Source organism: Anas platyrhynchos, chromosome 7 (genome assembly GCF_047663525.1).
Source record: "Anas platyrhynchos isolate ZD024472 breed Pekin duck chromosome 7, IASCAAS_PekinDuck_T2T, whole genome shotgun sequence".
In the NCBI taxonomy this organism is placed as follows: domain Eukaryota; kingdom Metazoa; phylum Chordata; class Aves; order Anseriformes; family Anatidae; genus Anas; species Anas platyrhynchos.
The window spans coordinates 22,605,970-22,626,103 of record NC_092593.1 but is presented as its reverse complement, the minus strand read 5'-3'; the positions used below and the strand labels follow the sequence as shown (position 1 = coordinate 22,626,103).

At 45.3% G+C, this 20,134-nt stretch overlaps 1 protein-coding gene across 2 annotated transcripts in view; it reads left to right on the top strand.

Annotated features, from left to right (window-relative positions):
• The first annotated feature begins 4,407 nt into the window (after positions 1–4,407).
• WIPF1 (WAS/WASL interacting protein family member 1) overlaps positions 4,408–20,134 on the top strand; it is a 54,572-nt gene continuing 38,845 nt past the window's right edge. Inside the window, exon 1 of one of the 2 annotated variants that reach the window (XM_072040964.1) lies at positions 4,408–4,616. The gene's annotated coding sequence lies outside the window, so the exon portion shown is untranslated. The remainder of the gene's footprint in view (positions 4,617–20,134) is intronic. The other variant, XM_027461336.3, reaches the window with a different exon arrangement.

Genomic DNA, 20,134 nt, shown 5'->3' with positions numbered 1-20,134 from the left:
CAGGAATGTGTCGTGTTTGCAGAGGATGGGCATTTGAAACACACTATGGGGAAAATTGGGCTCTTGTGTAATAGCTCAGTTACTGCGGCGGGGCGGTTTGGGCAATGTTTTGGTGAGGTGCAGTGCTCGCCCTAAAGCCTAAAGCAAAGGGTTTGTTCAGGTCAGTCAATCACTTGTAATGCTCTGCTTGGCTCTTACGGTTTTGATGTTGGTAATCTTTGTCTCCCTGGGTGATCATCAACCCCGTAACTGGTGGCTGAAGATGTATGCTGGGCTAAGACTGCTGGCAGATGGAGGGCCTGCTGCAGCTTTGCCTATCTTCAGTAAGTTCTCAGCTCTTGGATGGAGCCAAGCAATTTCACAGCTTGCCAGGAGCTGAGCTGCCCTGTAATGGTGCCTGTGATGCTTAAACTGGGGGACTGTGACTGGCACTGAAGTGGCAGGACAATCCTCTTAGGGTAACCTGTGGCTGAATCTTCACATTAAAAATAAACATCAAGTAATGAGATTTGTGGTGAGCAGCTGCAGTACGCTTGTTCAGTTTCCTCGAAACACCTCCAGGGTACTGGTCTCCAAATCCCATCTCTTTGTGTGCCTGTCACCTCTCCAGCTCTGGCTCTCTCTGTATGCAACTAGCTGCCCTGTCAGTCATTTTCTTCCACAGAAGAAGCTTTGAAATTTATTTTATTTTTATTTGTGATAGTTTGGTCTGTCTTACAGGCACAGTAAATCTTCTGCCTTTGTATTACTCTGAGCCTTGATGAACTGGGCATGTCTCAAAAGATGTGGCACTGGGGGTAAGGGGAGGAACAGCAAAGAACTTCCCTCCCTGGTTTGCAGAATCTGGGCACTGTATTCTGACTTCCCATGCAGACAGTCCTCCAAACTTCAACAGGACACTTCAGGAGGAAGTTCACCTACATCTCCTTTTTTTGTTTTGAATACTCAAACTGTCTGGGCTGCCATTAATGTATGTTCCTAGATCACCTTTGTTTTCTTAGGTATCACTAAGGTACCACTGACAGCCCCTGCTACTGATATCTATCCATTAAAACAATACCTACAGCCAGGCTATGTCTTCTCATCTGCTACTGTTCTTTTAAAATTGTCAGCATGTTGGCATACCTGTTAAAATAGCAGCTTCAGAGCTTGTAACCATGCTGTCTTGGTCACTGTCAAAGCTAATTTGCTGTCAGTGTATACGTATGAATTGTTTAATGATTTTTCATTGACAGACCTGGCTGACCCGCACGTGCATCTCTGCTGCCCCATTGTCTTCAGTAGGCAAATTTTGGCTCTGAACTTCAACTAGCAGTTCTGATACGCAAAATGAGAAACAGGCCTCGCTTATTCACTGTGAACTTTCTCTAATAAGTGCAAAAAATAATGACATCCAAGTGCTGTGGCTCTGCAGTATGCAGACCTAATTTAACTCAAGGCAGCCTGCTGGGTGAGGTGTCTTCTTGACAACAACAGCTCTCTGAGCAGTTACCTTGTCCTTCTTTTGGCTGCCATCTTCTTGCTAATAGAGGTGGTTTTGTTCACTTTGATCTTGTGGATAACACCCTATTTATGTCTTTAAAAGAATGACCCACTGGAACGTCTCCATCTTTTTAACTCTGATGCTCTTTCCAATTTTTAAACAATTTGGCAATTAACTTTCCCCTTCGCGTTCCTTTAGCTGACCTTCAGCTACTTTCTGCTGTGCCACAGACGTTTTACCCTCCGAGATGCAGTCATCCCAAATCTCTTTCCCCTTTTGCACTCACACCATTCAGGAGTCCTTACCCTTCTGAGGGGATTATTTTAATTTTTAGAAGTTCATTACCTTGTACTGGTTCCAAGGGAGCAATTTCACCTCTGTGTGAGTCTGTAATCAGAACAGGCTGCTGTTCTCCGTCAGCACCAGGCAGATGAGCTAAATTTGATGGCCTTATTCTGTCTATTCAGCCAGCTGCATCTTAGCTTTTTAAAACATAATTGAATTGATCAACAGAACGAGTAGAAAAATGACATTCAGTAAACTCCAAACGCTTGATCATGAGCGTGCCTATCCCAGCTTTGAACATTTGACTAAAACTTAGTGTTTGTGTCCTGAAACCTCTTTTCAGTTTGAGTTCTTCTAAGAAAAAGGATTTTATTTTTCAGGCAACTCTAAGACAATTTAAGTGTGTGGCTTTTCTCCAGGATATAAGCTGCTGCCAGCCCCCTCGCTGCAGCCATCTCCCCAGAGATGTGTGAAAGCAGTGTGAGTTTCATCGGCGTGCTGACTCTGCAGTTCCTGTTTCCACAGCTGAAGCAAACCGCAGTGGGCAGGGGGACAGCAGGGTGAAAAAGTGTAACACAGTCCTGCAGAATGCATAGACGCTGTGCTGATCTTGGGGAAAGGAAGCATATTGCACCCCTAAAATGTTTGTTTTCTGGTGTGGTGGTATGTGAGATGTCACCTTTAAGTCACTGACAGTTTAGTGCATCAGAAATGTTTCTGACAGTGGCTGCTTTTAAAAGGTTGCTTTACATGGATCTGATCACAAGATCTCAAGTTTTTATATGCTAACAAAGTCTAGCACAATCTCCTGGCGTGTAAATTCCCTCCCACCTTCCCTCTTTTTCTTCCTGAAAAATAGGAGCTCTGTGGGTTGTCATCATTGTGAAATGGGTACAAAGTCTCCCGGGCTTCTCTCAGATGAACAGGGCAGATACAGACTTACAACAAAGCTGTGGTGTTTCTTCCCCCTTTCTGGAAATAAGTTCCCACTAGAGATAGGGCAATCGCACCCTGCTTCACACAGGATTCTCTAAAACAATCACGCTCAGTCCCTACTAAAGGACAAAGGACAAGCAGGGCTATGGAAAATAACCAACCTGCCAGCAGCCATTTCCAGGCTCGTTGGGGAGCCCTGCTGAGTCCAGCTGGCTGCAGGGAGTTACCTGCAGCACATGTGTGAGGGAAAGGAACAAGGGCAGGATGAGTCCGCTCGTTACCACACCGCATGCCAGAGTGACCAGCAACCAAGAGTGCAAGGAGTTTGTAGGCTACAGCAATGCAGTGATGATGGGTCACTTGGTGGGTTCCCCATAAAGGGAGAGCTCTTTCCTTGCAAGCATTTCTACCACTTCCATGGTCCCTGTACAGACCTCCCTGCCACAGCACGTCCTCCCAACCCCTTCAGCTGGCTTCTAAACCAAGCAGATCCTGATGAGTGTTTATTACTTATCCCATATGGAGCTGGGAATAAACACATCATATGATATTTCTCCACTACCTAATCAAGAGGAAGCTGTTTGCCTGTATGTGATTTCGAATCTGCTTTCAGCTAACCAATGACCCAAATACAGTATGCAGAGTTTAGGAACCCCATGTGGATTTGTGAGCCTCTTTAGAAAGCTTTAGGTCTGTGATTCCATAAAGGCAGTAAGCAGAGAATACCTGCAGCTTTTCCATTTGTGAGCTCCCTAATTTTTGCTTGCGAACTAATCTAGGTCACGCACATAGGGCAGAAGAGGGTAGAGGGAAGGAAGAAAAAAAAAAAAAAAAAAAAAGAGCATTGTACCTGTTTTTCTGTATTGCAATGCCCCAAGCATTCAACAACACAAAAACGGAGAAATGACCTACATAAAAGGCTGGCAAGGTTTGAGACCTTACACTAGAGGCAAATCAGTAATGCCATTGCTCCCAGGACAGCATGTCTCACCTTAATGCTGTCGTTGTGATTGGTAATGTCTTAGTAAAAAGCACAAAATTAAATTTTTAGAGGTTAGCCCAGCACACAGATTACTCAGTCTTTGACCTCGCTGGGACATGTTGCTGCAAGGGAACCCAGAATGCATTGAAGTTTTTCGGGACACCTGTCCCTAACATTCATCTGGTTCAGACAGCAGCATTATGCAGCTGCTGAGCTGGACCATGTTCTTGCATGGACTGCACAAAAAGCATCCAAATACCTCCAAAAAGTGAAATCCTGCAGGGACAAAAAGCACCTAGGGTGAAATTTACCGGCCCGGTCAGACACCCAGCAGGCAGCCTCCTGCCCTTCCAGCCTCATTCCCGTCTGCCCAAGCACACCCTTTGGGCACAATTTTCCACTCCAGACCTCGGTACTGGTCCCAGAGACGTTAACAGAAGTTTTATTTCTAGGAATTTTAATCACGGTTAGAGGGAATAGGAAGCAGAGTATCTCTTGTCTGGCAAAGCCATCTCTGCGTGAGTTAATTGAGGCAAGAAGCACAAATCCCTTTAGGGCCACCATGCGGAGAGGGGTAATTGACCTTCCCACACCCCTGCGTACTGCAGACCTTCAGGGGAAAAAAAAAACAACTTCGTCTTCCTCGCTGCTTAATTCCCTTTGCCCTCCTCCCCCTGCCCGCCGCGGCGGGGCTGCCCCGCTCCTCCCCGGGCTGAGCCCCGCGGGCAGACCGGGGGGCACCGGGGGGCCTCGGGCAGCGCTGCGGGGCCCGGGGCCGGGCTCGGGGCCGGTGCAGCATCTCTGGCGGCGGGGAGCGGCGCCCCAGAGCCGCGCGGCGCCGCTTCCTGCGGCTATAAATAGCGCCCGGCCCAACATGCCCCGGCCGCCGCTGCGGCTGGAGCGCCGCCGGCTGCACCGCGACGGAGCGCGGTAAGGAGGGGGCCGGGGGGCCGGGCAGGGACCCCCGCCGGGACCCCCGGAGGCGGCAGGGACCGCGGCGCCCCGCTGTGGGCAAGGGGCGGCGCGGTGCCCCTCGGGGAGCCGGGAGCTGAGCCTCGCGTCGCGCCTGTCCCTTCTCTCTCTCTCTGTTTTCTTCCAGACTTCTCTATTCGGGCTTGGACGCGCTCCTGCCTCCTGCAGCCGCTCCCGCTCCTCCTCTGCGCTGGCCGGGCTGGCACCCTTCCTCCCTCCTTCCCCGCTTCCCCCCGGCGTTCCTGCTTCCCCCGGGGCAGGGGATGGCGTCGGGTGAGGCCTGGCCTCCGGGTGCACCCCGGGCTGTGCCTCTGCCCCGGCCTCCACGGGGGTGGCTGGCGGCACCGCATCCCTCCTGGCGGTGACACGGGTGGGGACAGCCCCGCCGAGCACGTGCGGTGCCCAGCCCGTGCTGCCGTCCCCTGTGGGCACCGGGTGAGCCCTGCGGCTGGGTGCCACCCAGGTCTCTGCCCTCTGAGCTGGCTCTCGGGGGTTTTCTGGAGGAGATGCGTTTGCAGACCTCGAGTAAACAGCCGTAAGGTCTCAGCCTTCCCTCCTCGTGTGCTGCTGTGCTCTAATGGCTGCTCCTCGCCTCTCAATAAAAACATCTCCTGTGGGGCAGGACCGTGTCCCTGCCCTGAGTGTGCGTTCTTCAGCCCCTGCCGTGTGCCCTGCTCAGGCCTCCTAACTAAAACAAGAGCTTGTCTCTGCTGCTCAGTAGATGTGCTTATTCAGGAATCCACTGTGAGGCAACTTTAAATTGCTTTTTTATTCCTGTGGCGCTTCCTCAAAGAAAGGGCCTTAGCAAGCAGCTTTCCTCAGTCTTCCTGGCCTCCAGAGGGTGGGCAGTGTGTTCTGCTCCTCGCTCATGCCCTTTGTCACTGCCTGCTTCCACTTTTCCCCTCCCTTTCTCCATGCCTGCCAGCTCCTCCAGCCACAGGGTGCCTAGGAGGCCCCATGGAGAAGTCCTGTCCTGTTAGTTAGTGCCTCCACACTGGACCTGTGGTGTGCCCTGCTGGGGAGCCATCCCTTACAGAAGGGCACGAGGGATGGCTGTGACAGCGCAGAGGAGCCTGCTCTGGCAGTGTGGCTCCCTGAGGGAAAGGTGTCCCCGGCCCTGTGGCCTAGGTGAAGCGCTGGGTGACTGCGCTGGCCCTGGCGGTGCTCAGCATGAGGAGGACCCTGCTGGTGCGTGGTTTTTCCCTCTGCTGGAGCAGCAGCAGGGAAGGAGCATGTGAGGAGGAAATGCAGCTTCTGCGGAGTGCTTCTGCCCTCCACGCAGCGGGAGCACGTGAGGGGAGGGCAGGCACGGGGTGATCCAGGAAGAGAGCAGGAGAAGACGACAAATAGAGAGGACACTTTTCCTATGCCTGTGGAGTCTGTTTAGCTGGGGTAAAGAGCCTAAAAATGAGGCTGGGTCTATTCTGAGTTACTGTTCCTCCAGAAAGCACTGCTTTTAACTCCTCTGGTACTGTGTGCATCCTTCACCCCTCCCAGCTCTTCTGGGCTCCTCAGTGTCCTCTGACCTCAAGCAGGATGTTGCCCTTAGCCATATGCCTGTCAAACATGTGGTTTTTCATGCTGTACATGAAATAATCATTCCCTTAGCTGGCTGAGACCAGTTCCCTAGGAGCAGTAAGAGGTACACCAGCCCCTGTGGTGGGTCTCTTGGGCAGGGACTGTGTCCTGGAGGTGCAGTTGTGCTGCTCTTGATAGAGCTGAGGGACTTCTACCTCTAGCCCTGTTCCTCTTCATCTCTTACTGCTGCTCACCTGTTCCTGCCCTGTGCTGCAGCCCGAGCAACCCTCTCTGGTTATCTGTGGGGTGTGCCAGTGACAGGTCCAGCCATCCAGGTTAAAATCCCTCAGAAAGGCGGAAGGGGAGGAGAAGCAGCTCTTCCAGCCTGTGCTGCCTCCCCCCTGCCTCGAGAGTGCTCAAAGCTCTCCAACTTCTGCTGCTGCCTTGGTATTTCTACTGCAATTACACTTCTAACTTGTTATAGTATGGCATTGTGCTCTGGGTGGCATTGGGTAGCAAGGGGCCATCTTTAGGCCTAGCACTGGTATATGGGTACTGTAGCTGTTCCTTTTTTGAGAAACCCAGATTTACCACAAAGTTGCATCAGGATATTCATGTTTTTACTGATACAGTAGTCAGAATCAAGAGTGTGCCACTGGAATATTATTAGCTATAAAAGGAACAATTTCCTACCTGTAATAGTGCATATGACCTTTACATCAGGTGCCCTCCAGACCTTTCTCAGTGGAGAGGCTGCTGGGGAGCAGGAGCAATACTGATCCCTTTGTGAGGAAAATGCCTTGCAATATTACTCTTCATTACCTACAGTGCATAAAGTTCTAACAGCTATTAATTTTCTGCCTTGCTTATATAAACATCAAGCTTTTCTTGGAGGAAGAAAAGAGGGCATGTTGGTGTTGTCTGATAAATGTGACATGAAGACAGGATTTCATAGGTTTCCTTTCAAGGCCCATATGTTGTATGGGGGAAGGGGGGTGTATAAATACACGTATTGGCAAAATGTCTTTATGCAAAGACACTAGAAACATTCTATGCTCTTAACTGCATTGAATCTCCATCTGGATAGTGGACTTAAGCTTAGAAACTATGAGAAATAGTGATGCAATGGCAAGGAGGGGATTTCTTTAAAGTTTATGCTCTTGCTAACATAATCATGTTTTACTTGTGGCTACTTCACAACAATATGAAGTCTTGTAAAAGTTCAAATCTAATTAAATGCCTTTGTGTTCTTTCTGCTGGCTCCTTAATCTTGGCTCTAATGCAGATGTTCTTTCTTTTTTCATGTGGTGCACTATAATACTCAGTCAACTGGATCCATTATAATAAAGCACTGTCAAGTATCTTAGTTGAAAACCCATGGCTCTAGCTGTGTGTGAGTTGGGGAGGGTGGAGGGAACATTCTTTATATGGTGAGAAAGTAAATTTTATTCTGGTAGAACAGATCTGGGTAGTACCAAAGATGAAGATGCTGGAAGTGGCCACAAATTGTCAAGGCAGCTGTTTGCTTTGTGTGCCACTTAGTGTGCAATTAATAAGTGCTTGCTACTTAGCTGCCTGCTTCAAAAATGTACATGAAAATCTGTTTGTTCTTGAATAATGACTACTGAACTGTTAGTTGGCAAATAGCCTAGAAAAGGGATTAATAAAAACTAAATTTAATAAAGAATCATATTTTAGTAGGTTTTGTTCAAAATATTTTGGATGCCTGCAGTGATTAGTATGATGGTGTTTTAATGCTCTTGTGTAGCATCAGCCACAGGTATAAATATATCTAGATATCTGAAGGGGAAGGGAATCAATGAACTGTTACTACTGTATTGTGACTCTTTCCAAACAGTATGTGACCACTGCTGACTTGTAAGTGAAGTCTGAATAGTGAGAAGATGACATTTTTTTCAGTGGAATTAACCCTGAACATCAGGGCTCTGACAGGCGCTGTTGCTGTTCAGCCCTGCAGGCCTGAAAGAGCCGCTATGCTTGGGCCTCATCCAGCTCAGTGCACAAAGATCAGTGCGGCGTCTGTAAAGCTGGGGACACAAGCAGCAAGGGAGCAGTTTCATCTAAATCTGAGAGATCAAAGACATTCAGAATAGAAAGTATCCCTATTCCTGGAAGGAGCAAAGCAGGAAGACCAAGGAGTGGTTTTAAAGCCTGTTTTGTAACAAACTCTGCTGTAACCTCTTCAGGAGCCTTCTGCATTTGGTTCTAATCACACATAAGTACACCATGGAGTTAAAATGTTTCATCTTGCACCTCCTTTAAAGTTGCAGAAGCAAACTTTCGTAATACTTAAGCTGCTCTTGTGGCACCCATCGTCCTCAATTGCTTCACAGCATGTGTAGCTCTGGCCATTTCCCTCCTGGGGCTGAGTCCATGTGAGGAGCCCTCCTGGCCTCCAGCACGTGTGTTCATGAGCAAGCTCTCCTCCTCTTCATTTGAGCTAAGCTAGCATCTCCCTCCTGCTAAAGAAACTACAGGATATTCTTCAATGGGAAATAACATTGAGGTTTAAATAAATGCTCTTAGCAGCTTCAGCAAACCCAAAATCATTTGCGCATGTTTCTCTTGCGATAACTTCAGGAAGTGGGGTGATTCCCTCTTCCTCCTTTTTAGTATTTTTGGTGAGTGCTGTGCTTGAATGCTGAAATCCTTCTGCTGTGAGGAACAGGCTCAGTGGAACAGACTTCCCTGAGCCCTGACCCACCAGAAATGAGCCCTACGAAGTAATTGCATTCCTCTGCTCATTCTTCCTACACAAATTGCCAGCAAGGTGTCCCACAGTGGGGGTTGCTTGCCACTTGCACTGGTTGTCCAGAGGCTGCAGGTTCTCCTTCCCTGTAAATGTTTTTTAAACTCACCTGGACAAGGTGCAGGCAGCCTGCTTTCACTCTGCTTAGCCCAGCGATGAACGAGGTGAGGTCCAGCTGATGGCATGCTCTGTTTCTGTACTGCTGCTTAAGCATGGCTGCTTTAGTCTGTCCCCAGAACATCTGGGAATAAGTGGTCTCAAAACGTCCAAAAATGGCCTTGAAGTCTGAATAAAGACTTCAAAAAGTAGAGTAAATAGAGAAGCATAGCGTGGGGAAATAGCTTTGCCTGAAGTCCCATAGCAGCAGGTCAGTAATAGTGCTGGGAAAGGATCATAAATCTCCTGACTAGTGCTGTGGTAGCTAAAAGATGTCGTCTTTAAACTTGAAAGCATGTCCTTTCCCTACTCAGCCACTTTCAGATCAATCAGCAGCAGGGACTGCTTTTATCCTCCAAAACATCATTTTTACTTTTTTCTTAATCAGTCATATTCATAAGGATTTTTAGTACTAAACAGCTTAATGCATTGACTCTCAGGAAACACTAGGAACATCAGATCTGGAAAAGAATTTGGTGAAATAAAGACGAGCTGCAGAGGAAATTTTTAGAAAGTGATGTTATTCCCAGTTTGCCACATAACAATTAATCTCTTATTTTTTAGAGAGGAAAAGAGCAGAAGAAGTTGTACACTGAATCCAAGCCTGAATCTCTCTTTGTTTGAAAATAATAATAAAAATAAAAATCACTTAAAGCTTTTTTAAAAATATGGAGACTGAGAAGACAGATCAGCATTTTAAAGAGCAGCATGAGTTAAGCAGTGAGTTAACCGCATCTGTGTTCCAAATCCAAATGCTGCGAACAAGGCACCATTCAGACCTTCGCTTATAAGTTATGCTGCATTCGTTATGCTGTGTTTGTTTGAATTCTGTTGAGAGGAAGAAAAAGAAAATAGCAGATTCAAAAAGCAAAATCATTACTCTTGTTTTGCTAGCTCACTTTTGAAGTGATGAAGCAGGGCTCTCCTTTTCCATCTCTCTCTATTTGTCCAGCACTTATGCAGGGCATCTGCTAATTATTAGCAGCTGTGAAACTATTGAGTTACATAAGCATAACTAAAAGTCAGTGGAGCCTTGCATCATTCGGCAGATCTGCCCATTGCTTATTCACTGCCACAACGGATTGGTTTTGTAACGTACTTGACACGGCTGTCTAAATACTGAGAAGGCATCAGCAGGCACGGGAAGTCGGGAAATCCTTTAAGTCACAGACTTTAGATACGATAATGTGTTGTTTCAATGTCACAACAATCTGTTGCCCAGTTATCTGTGTGTGTTGCCTGTCTGGAGGAGAGCGGTATCAGGCTGATACCCTCCAACAGCTGAGCCTGCCAGGCACACAGAGCCCAATTGTCCAGGCAGCTTTGCTCCAGAGATAGCTGTGGGTGCTGTGCCGCCTGCATGCGAGCAGGGCAAGTGAGAGTGCTGTGAGATGTATCACAAATCAGCTGTGCTCAGTGATATGGCTGAATACAACAAACTGTCTTAACTTTAGAAAAAGCTTCTTTAAAACTGGAGTGTTGGCAGCTGAGAACCTGAGGTGTCTCAGCCAGGGACTGATCTGTGAAGAAGAGCATGCTGGCGCGGGAGGCCCGAGGCTGGCAGAGCCAGGTGCTGCCTCCGGCCATGTAATGCTGTCTCGGCACACCACGGGATTTGGTTAGCAGCATGAGTTTCTTCCCGCTGAACCTGGAGGGAATACAGCAAACTTAATCCGCTGTAGTTCTGGGTATTAAGTCATGGACTATGTAATGAGCTCTCTGATCCAGACTCTGGGTTTGTTTTCAAGCGATTCTTGTCTTGTCCTCTCCTTTGCTGGTTGAAAGATCTCCCTAGGCAAGAGAGGCTGTGAAGTGGTAAGTGCAATGTTATGAAATGTGCAAAATACATGATCCCTAACATACTTGTTCTCGGGAATTAAGAAGGTAAAACAAGTTCCAGGAAATCTGGTGTCCCTCCAGACAGCAGCTTCTGCACCCGGTGACTTGGAGCTATGCTTCAGCCCCTTTCAGGAAGGTTCAAGAGGAGTTTACCTGAGCTTCCCTTCTCTTCTGTCTTCTATTTTCCCTTTTTAAAAGCAGCTATGTGAACAGTGATGTCTGAGATCTCATTTTAGAGATTTTAAAGATCTCATATTAAGATGTCTGCCCTAGATCAGCAACCTCTCTCCCACCTTTGCTGTGAGATCGGGGACGGGGCCTCGTCAGCTCACCTCACCCCAGCAGTCTCTGCGGGGTGGTGGACCTGCAGAGCAGCCCCCAAATGGCTGTGCTCCCCGAGGAAGGGCGGGTGTCTGGGGCAGCATGGCAGGCCCAAAGAGGCTGGGGTCATTCGGGGACTGGCACAGAAAGGTGACTGGTTTGTAACTAGAATCAGCAGGATAGCTTTGTTATGATGATAACATAAGTTTTTTTGTTTTCTTGGAGGCAATGGGTAACTGATAACTCTCTCCCTCCCCTCCTGACTGAGGAAATGTTCCTCAGAAAACAGCTAGGAACTCAAGGGTACTATTTTGACACCCTTTTGGAATCAATTTAGACCACAGCTTGGCGAACATGGACAGTATCATGCAGTACTGAGCTCTGCAGTTCTCTCCTCATTTCCACCAACTCATCAGTCCTCCCACGGCAGTCACTTCAGTCACTGCTCTCCTCAGGCCCTGGTCTACTCAACACAGCAGGAATCTTAACTGTAGTGTAAGAGAATGAATCACAATTCCTACACAGTCCCTGCAGAACTGAGCTTAAACATGCTTGGTGCTAGCTGAACTTCATCTGTCAGATCCTACCAAGCCTGTGCTCATCATAAACTTTACAGATTGGAGTACATCGTTTACAAGTCCCTTTGCTGGTGTCTGAGAGCCTCCTGTGGACAATACAGGAGGCCTAACATATTTCCAAAAGCTCCCTGCCTCCCTGGCGTGAAAAGACGAAGTAGAGAATTGTCATCCTTACTTTCACATTTGAAGCTACTAAAACAGTTTTTAAAGGAAGTATTAAATGTAAACCATAGAGGGCATTCTGTGTGTGTTGTGTATATTGTAAGTAAACAAACCACTTGTTCATGCACACAGTGGGCTCGTACGACTCCGCATATTGACCTTTTTATGTGTATCTATTCAGTCAGATGCTCCTTGTTTTTTATATAGTCATTTGTCTTAGATTTAGGACCTCTAAGACAGGGTACATTTGCTTAATGCCCAATAAAAATAACTTTTTTTCCAATTGGACAAATTCAAATAATAGCAATACCCTGGGAAGGAAGATATTAAAGTATAAATACTTCATTTTTTTAGAGAACAGAATTCATCTGAGGCCACAGAGGCAGCACCTACCAGAATATCACAAACTCTGTCTGCAGGTTGTACTTTCAAACTGCCCCAGACTAATACTACTTTGAAATTAGTAGAGTACAGTTTTCCTAAAATGTACAAGTTTCCCAGTCAACAGTTATGAAATTCTGCAATGGCAACAGACAGTCCCAGAACTTTGTTTAATACTAGGCAACAGCAAACTACAAGGAAATAATTATCCTGTGGACTTTCCTACTGTATTTTTAGATTCAACTTCTGCATTTGTTCTAACTAGGTAGTTTAGGGAAGGGCAGAAACCTTATGTTATAGCACAACTTATTTTAAATAGATCGTTCTTAATCAAAATGGCCTGTGTCCCTTGGATGTAAATGATGTTTTTTTGTCTTCTGAGTCCAGCAGCAGTATGGATGACCTTCTGAGATGAAGCAGTACTGATGTGGCAGTGACTGCAAGAAACTCAGAGGCATTCTGAAGTTCTAAGGGTGCTTTAAGTACTCCAAAAAGATACTTAGATTCAAACAGGTTATGTGTTGTTGTTTTTTTCTTTTGGATTAGTTCTAATTTCAAATTCTCTAATAAGATCGTGCTTTTCAAAGTGAAGAAGTCTTCTTCATAAGTCTTATCCTGAGAGGTTGCTGCATGCTTACTTGGCCTCTGAAGTGGAATCAGAGCATTATTTAATTCCTCATCGCCTGCTTTTCCCCTTACTAGCAGGTCTTTACAGGACCAGTGTGTTCAAAACTCATAACTTTATTTTATTTGGACATCCTTAAAAGTGTGTGTATGCTGACTGGAGTAGAGAGGAAGACATTAACTTTAGCTGCTATAGGGAACTAGAAAATGGAGTACTCCATAACTGACAAACTGCATGAGGTGACTGGACAAGTTCCTCCTTTATTTGTCTACAGTGTGCCAGTTGTTCAGCAGAACATCCCTGATAATGCAAGTGAATCGCAGGGTAAAACCCAGTTGGATGTCATCACACACAGTACTTAAGCAAGAACACTGAGGGACTTTGTGCTTCCCAAAGAAAGAACTGTCAGTGTTGTCTTCTGGTTTTTGTTACTTGAGAGTTCCCCAAGAAAGTTTCCTCTTAGGAGCAATAATGGAGTTCACAGTTGTTTACAGTGAGAGTGCTATAACACTGCTCTTCTTTGCTTAGACTGAAAGCTTTTATTCTTCTCACAAATACGTTTGCTCACTGTTTGTTCACTCATCAGTGAGAGTGATTAGGCATTAAAGAAACCGTGGTCGTGATGCTGTATACCACAGCATTTAACAGCTTCCAAGGCCTTCCACTGTCAGTTATGGACAGAAGCAAACAAAAATACAATGGAAAACACTGCAGAAGGAAAAGTAAAAAGAACATAGTGTGTTTTCACCTTCTTCCCTTTATCTAGAGATAAGGAAGTATCCCACTGCCACTTCCTAGTGCACAAAGTTATGTCTAGCTAAGAAGTGAGAACAGACACAAAAATAAAACCAGCAAGCTCACAAAGTGGCATGTGGGTGTGCTCCTCAGTCCCATCCTACCCTTGATGGGACCAAGGTCACAGCAGTGCCGGGGCAAGACCAGTCAGGGGTTGTGTTTCCTGGGGTCCTGTGGGCTGTTGTCCCTTGGGTGTGTGCGCATAGGTGTTTCCTCTGTCCTTGGGCAGAGTCAGCTGCTTATTTTTGGAAATCCCCATTCTGAAGGTAGGATAACTCCTTCCTTCTACCACCCTTGACATCTTTCTTCAAGGGGTTTGGGGTGTCACTGTGATGTGACTGTTCAGGGGGGAAGCAAAAACAATGCATCTGCGGGAATGTTTAATGCAATGTTGGTTCTGTCCAGTAAAATTCTCACAAATCGTAGTCTCACTTCTCTTATTGAATTCTGGCTTGTTCAGGTCCCAGCTTCTTCATTTCTCAACAGAGCACGTGATCCCAGTAGCACTGTAATTTTCTATAACCTACATCAGTGTAGGATCGCAGACCCTGTCACTAGGGAATTCTGTCTGGTGTAAAATTGGGGATTTTTTTAATTACTTTTTCAGAATATTAATTATGGAAGCAGTTAGTCTCGTGGACTGTCAAAGGTCTTCAAAACCAGAATTCCCAGGAGCAGCGCAGTGCACTAGCTTTCTCGTTAGAAGTTGAGAGAACAACTGTCCCACTTAGCAGCAAAAGACCCAAAGTTATATATGTCACAAAGTTTACTTAAATCCAAACCGTTAATGCTGTGAAACCTCAAGCAGGAATAAACAGCCTGTATAACAGCTGCTGTAGCTGAGCCCCTGCTGGCAGCATGTCACGGCAGGGAGGTGGATGCGGAGGCACCTTCGGGCTCCTGCAGCGCAGCGTGCGGTGGTGCTTGCCACATCACCTCCCCTGCGAGTCCTGCTCTGTAACGGGCTGGCTGTGCTGGGACCTGGCCCCCAGGCAAACAGCTCTACCGAAAGGCTCGACCATAAATGACTGAAAGGTGGTTGAAAGTTCAGTAATATTTTTCCATGGAGTTTCTGCTGTTCCTAGCCAGAGCACTTAACTGCTGTCCTTGCTTTCAGTCTCAGCGTGCTAATGTGGGGGCTTATTCTGCCTGCTGGTTCCCAAGTGTGCAGTGGGGACCTTCACGGCCAAGGCTTCAGAAACCCAGCCCCTCTTACTTGGGGAGTTGTGTTAGTGTAATTGCAACAAGTTGGTAATCTGAGGTATTCAAAGGTCAAAATGCTGTTGAGCAACTTCCAGGCTGGAAGCTGCCATGGAGCAGCCAGATGATGAACGAGGGCTGAAGCTACTCCCTGATGCCCAGGGATCACTGGGCACAGTGGATGAGCCTGGATGCAGTACCTGTGGCTGCCCGTTGTGTGAGTGAGGTGTAGGATCAACACCTGGTCTCCCTGAGCATGCAGGGAACTTGTCTCTGGCTGTTCTCTGGATGCCTCTCCATTCCCTGGTAGTTTGACTACTGCTCTCTGAATTCATAGCAATAAACTCTCCTAATTCTTAGGAGTAACACAGATAATTAAATGAAAATATAGCATGCTATGGGTATACATATTCATAAACTGAGCCTCTCTTTCTCCTGTTTATCCTTGGGAGAACACTCCTTTTCATAACTATTAATGAAAGAAAAACCCATGATCTGATCTCACCTGATATGATCTTACCTTACTCAGGCACAGCTCCTCTCAGTGTGGAGGTGCTGGCACTTGAACCTACACAAGGAGTAAGAGTTCTCATCCGTTACACAGCAGAGGAGCTGGTACTATTTTATAATCACCCAGCAAGTATGTACAGATGCTGATCTGTGTCTATATTTAACATCCAGATATTCCTGATGTGGAATATACCACCCATGGGAAAAATGCAAAAAATGGACTAAAGTTCTCATTGATTGGGACTTTCCACTTAAAAAAAAAAAAAAAAAAAAAAAAAAAAAAAAAAAAAAAAAAGGAAAGGAAAGAAAGACATGAACTTTGGATAGGATGTTCCTACTGTAAAATAGTACACAGCTGCTCTTAATCTGTGGAAATCATGCCAATGTGTACTCCTGTATTAATTAGCGTGCTTCTAGTTAGCTCCCTTTCTGTTTTCTAGTGAATCACAAATTTTCAGTAATTCCATTATGAATGCTCAGGGTGTAAAAGGGAAAATAGATTAGACAAAAGTAGCAGACTTTTTTGAAAATGAATCTAGTTGCTTAAATGTCATAACTGGACATGTTGAACAGATAATGGAGGAAAGAGGGGCTTGGTTTGCAATTAAAAAGATTAGACAATCCCCCAAAGTAAACAATTCTATAAATGGTAAGAATCCTGAATTCAGAATAATAGCAATATATTACTTAGTATTAGTTTAGTTGTCATGCCTTTTAATAATCTGTAATTTATAGTTTAAGCTCCAGTTCATTCAGGTTCCTTTAGCTACAGACATTATTAGATCAGATGCTTTTCATAAAAGGTTCTCTAGTTTAAAAGAAAATATAGATCTCATACAGAAGTAACATCCTAAAATTGTGTGTCTTATCAGATAGAAAACTGGTCTTGTCAATAAATGCTGTTTTTGTGGCTTTAAAATGTGTGGCTGTTGTGGTAGGTCATGATTGCTAGGGTGCAGATTTATTTAGCTTTGTTCTCGTGTGTGCGCGTGCACAAATATTGATGGGAAGTTTGAATATAAAGTATTACTCAATTTAACTGTGGTTTTAAAAACAGTGTTTTCTGCTGAAATAACCAAGTATATAAAAACTCTTCATCATATTGTTTGTACCTGAAGCTTCATAAACTTTGAGACTCATGTTAATAGCGAAAGACAAATTGCACGATAATAAATATCTTTTAGTATCGCCATCATTGCTGCGTTCATATATTGAAAAAGATAATTAGAGACTAGGCATGCCATTGGCAAGATATAACAAATACACAGTTCTGGAAAAATAGAGAGACAATTTTTACTGAGCAAAAATTGTTGGAAATATTCTTTGAAAAGACAGCAAATGGTTTTTGTTTGTGCGTCTTTCTGAGTAATCCCGTATCCTTTGAACAAGTTGAAGAGAAACTGTGTCTCAAGCTTATTGGGTAAGAAGGTTGCAAATTAAGAAACTAGGTATTATGTGAAATTAAGTATTATAAGCAACCACTGGTAATATTTGTTTTAATAGAAGTTCTTTTTTTGTTTCTGTGAACAAATTAAGGTTATTTGAATTATCTATAGTGATATGAAGAGAATTCCACCATGGTAGTTCTCTTTTTAGAAATGTATCTTACAATTCCTTTATCAAAATTAAGGGAGCAGTGCAGAACTCTTCTTTTGGAGTCTGATATTTGTACTACTGGGGGGAACAACCAGACAAAAAACTTTCTCAGAGCAAGGTTTGTCAATTCAGCACTTTTCACTCAATAAATATGTAGGCAGTTCTAGGTATATTACGTTTCCTTAGTAATGACTTTTATTTACATGGCTGTCGTCTGAAAGGGCAGCCTGTGGCTTAAACCAATTGTGATCGCTAAAAGTGTAATGTCTCATAGGCACGTAGCTGTTAATTTTGTGTAGACTTAATTTTGTTTTCTGCTCTTTTCTTAATTATTTTGACCTTTCAGATTCGTCTTCATAATTACTAAAATATATAAGGAAGCAATTGCTCTTATGTTAGAATTGGTCATGTGGTAATGATATCTTTAATATCTAAAATGACACCAAAACAATCTGATTTTGGCTAAGTTCAGAGAAAATCTGTCCTAAGACTGTTCCTTACAGCAGTGAGCAAAGAAGAGGAAAAAAAAAAAAAAAGAGGAGAATCCACTTGAAGAGTGAGTGTCTGAAGGACAGTTGAATCATTTCAGATAGTGTTACTAGTTTGCTTGCTTCTTTTGCATTTATCATCTAGGTATAATGGTCTTAAAAATCCTGTGAATGGTTGGAAGCCTCTAAAGATTTCATTGGAAACTCTTTTCTGCATTTAGATGAAAGAAAATTCTCAGTGTTAAGGTTTTTGTCCCAGTTTGTTTTTCCTGGCTTCAGGCAGGACAGGAGTTGTGCAAAAACCCTTCATCTTCCATGCAAAGGTGACCGTAGAAGAGGAAGAGGAGGGACACTGGCCAGAAACATTTTGACAATGAGATTTTGTCCACATCCTGGCGGAAGGTTAAGACAGATTCTCTTTTTTATCTGATGTGATTCCCCTACCATCATTACCTCCAAGGAGCATGTTAATATTTCATAGTTCTGAAAAGACATAGTGGGCAACATTAAATATTTATGTCTCTGCGAAGTCACGCTGATGCCACCAGGATAGTGAGCTCTATATCACACATGCTCTAATTCACCCTAAACACCCACTGTTTACTAATCTTCAGCCCCCGTCTGTGCTGATAATGAGCAAGAGGAAATGGAAACAGCAGGGATTACATGCTACTGAGAAGTCCCAGTTTCCATGCCTGGTTGTAATTCTTTCAACAAACTCTTGCTGACTGTGCTCCTGCTTTGAAGTTTGAACACCTCTGTATTAGTGCTGGGCTCTTGTGATTTGGCAAGCAGATTTGGGAGTTTTGTGGTTGTGTTTTAGTAGCTTCATACAATGATGTACTCTTGTGCTTGCATGTGTTGTGCCTGCTCGAGGTCAGGAGCGGCATGGATTGTTTTGCTGGATTGCTGAGATGTTAATTGCTCGTATTTGCTGGTGACAGGTACCAGATAGAAAACGTTCCTCACGATACCCACTGTTGTGTGGAGATGTGTGTCCACAACATACGTTGTGTGTGTGCTATAGACACAGCCATATCAGTGAGCAAAGTGACTTTCCGTAAAAAGAGTAAATGTTTTTGTAAGGCAAGTGACATGCATGGGATTGAATGAATGATGGCATTTGGCATCATCTGGTCCAGAATCATCAAATTTATTAAGCAGAGCAGTGCATGTTTCTAATCTAAACCCAAAACCTCAGAGCCCGTGATTGCTTTCTAACCCCCACAGCCAGCACAAGACTGCAAATTATTTGTGTAAATGGCTCTACAGCCACAGCCATTAACATCCTGGTGTAGCTCATCTGTCAGGTCACTGTGCAACTTATTATTGCTGCTGGGGTGGTCCTTTATTTGTAAATCAAACACCGTTTGATCCAGTTGCAAGTGAGGGGGAATCAATTTACAGTCTTATAAACAGCTTGTGCCATCCACAATGTTAGTGGCACGTTTCAGTTACCCAGGTATGTGCTGGGAAGAGCTTTGGGTGGGCTTTCCACTTGGAAGATAAAGAAATGGTCTTGTCTGGCATATATACAAGGTGAGATCCAGCACCTGTTACAAGCATTGGCTTATCACCCAAGATTGCTACCAAAAACCCCAGAGAAACTACAGTCCTCCAGAAAGTGCCAGTCAGCAGATGCCTCATCTGTAACAAGGATGGGGAACTAAATGGCTGACATGCAGGGGACAATTCATCAGGTTTCAGATGTCTCCTTTTGTGTAGCAATGGTCTGTGGTCAGAACTGATAGATCCTTCGGTGTCTGTGGTGGCCCAAGGGGCCGAGAAGCTTAGCGGATCATGCGTGAGGGTTGTGCGGGCGCTGCAAATCCCCAGGTACGACACAGCTGCTGTGGGTGTCCCCGCAGTGCCATCTGTGTGGCCCCACCAAAGGACATCAGCCCCCAGTGAGGTGCCTCCAGCTGGAGTGACACCCTCAGAGGACATTTTACTTGGGTGTAGCTTAAAAGGAGGTGGCTGTGAGTTGCTCCCTCAGCAAATTAATTCCTTGCATCTTGACTAACGTGGAGAGGGGCATTTTGGGGGAGTATAAAGGTATATTTGCCCCATCAGGGACTCCAAGCACAGCTCTGGCATGGTCCAGTATGTGCCACTAGCTCCTCACGCAGCAGTTAGCACTTTAGAAGTGACTTTGTAAATACAGCCCCTTGAAAATAAGAGAAATAAACTGGCTCTTGTCAGCGACGACTGCTAGCCTAGGAGTGGCTGGGCGAGCAGCTGAAGACAAGCACAATGAAGCAGTGTGTTGTGCACAAACACGGTGACTTCCTGAACTCTTCAACTTCCCCTCAGCGCCTCTGAAGCCTACGGTTCAGCATATAATGTCTCTGCGTGCTCAGCGGCAGAAAGTGCTTAAGCTGCATGCATCTCGCAGTGTTCTCAAGTGTCTTCCAGTGTAAATAATACCCCAGCCTCTCTCTGGCCAGTTGGCACCAAACGGTAAATCAGGGCAGAGCAGGTGCATCTGTGGCCATGTCCTTGCACGTGCGCTCCTCCTGCTGCCACACAAGCTCAGG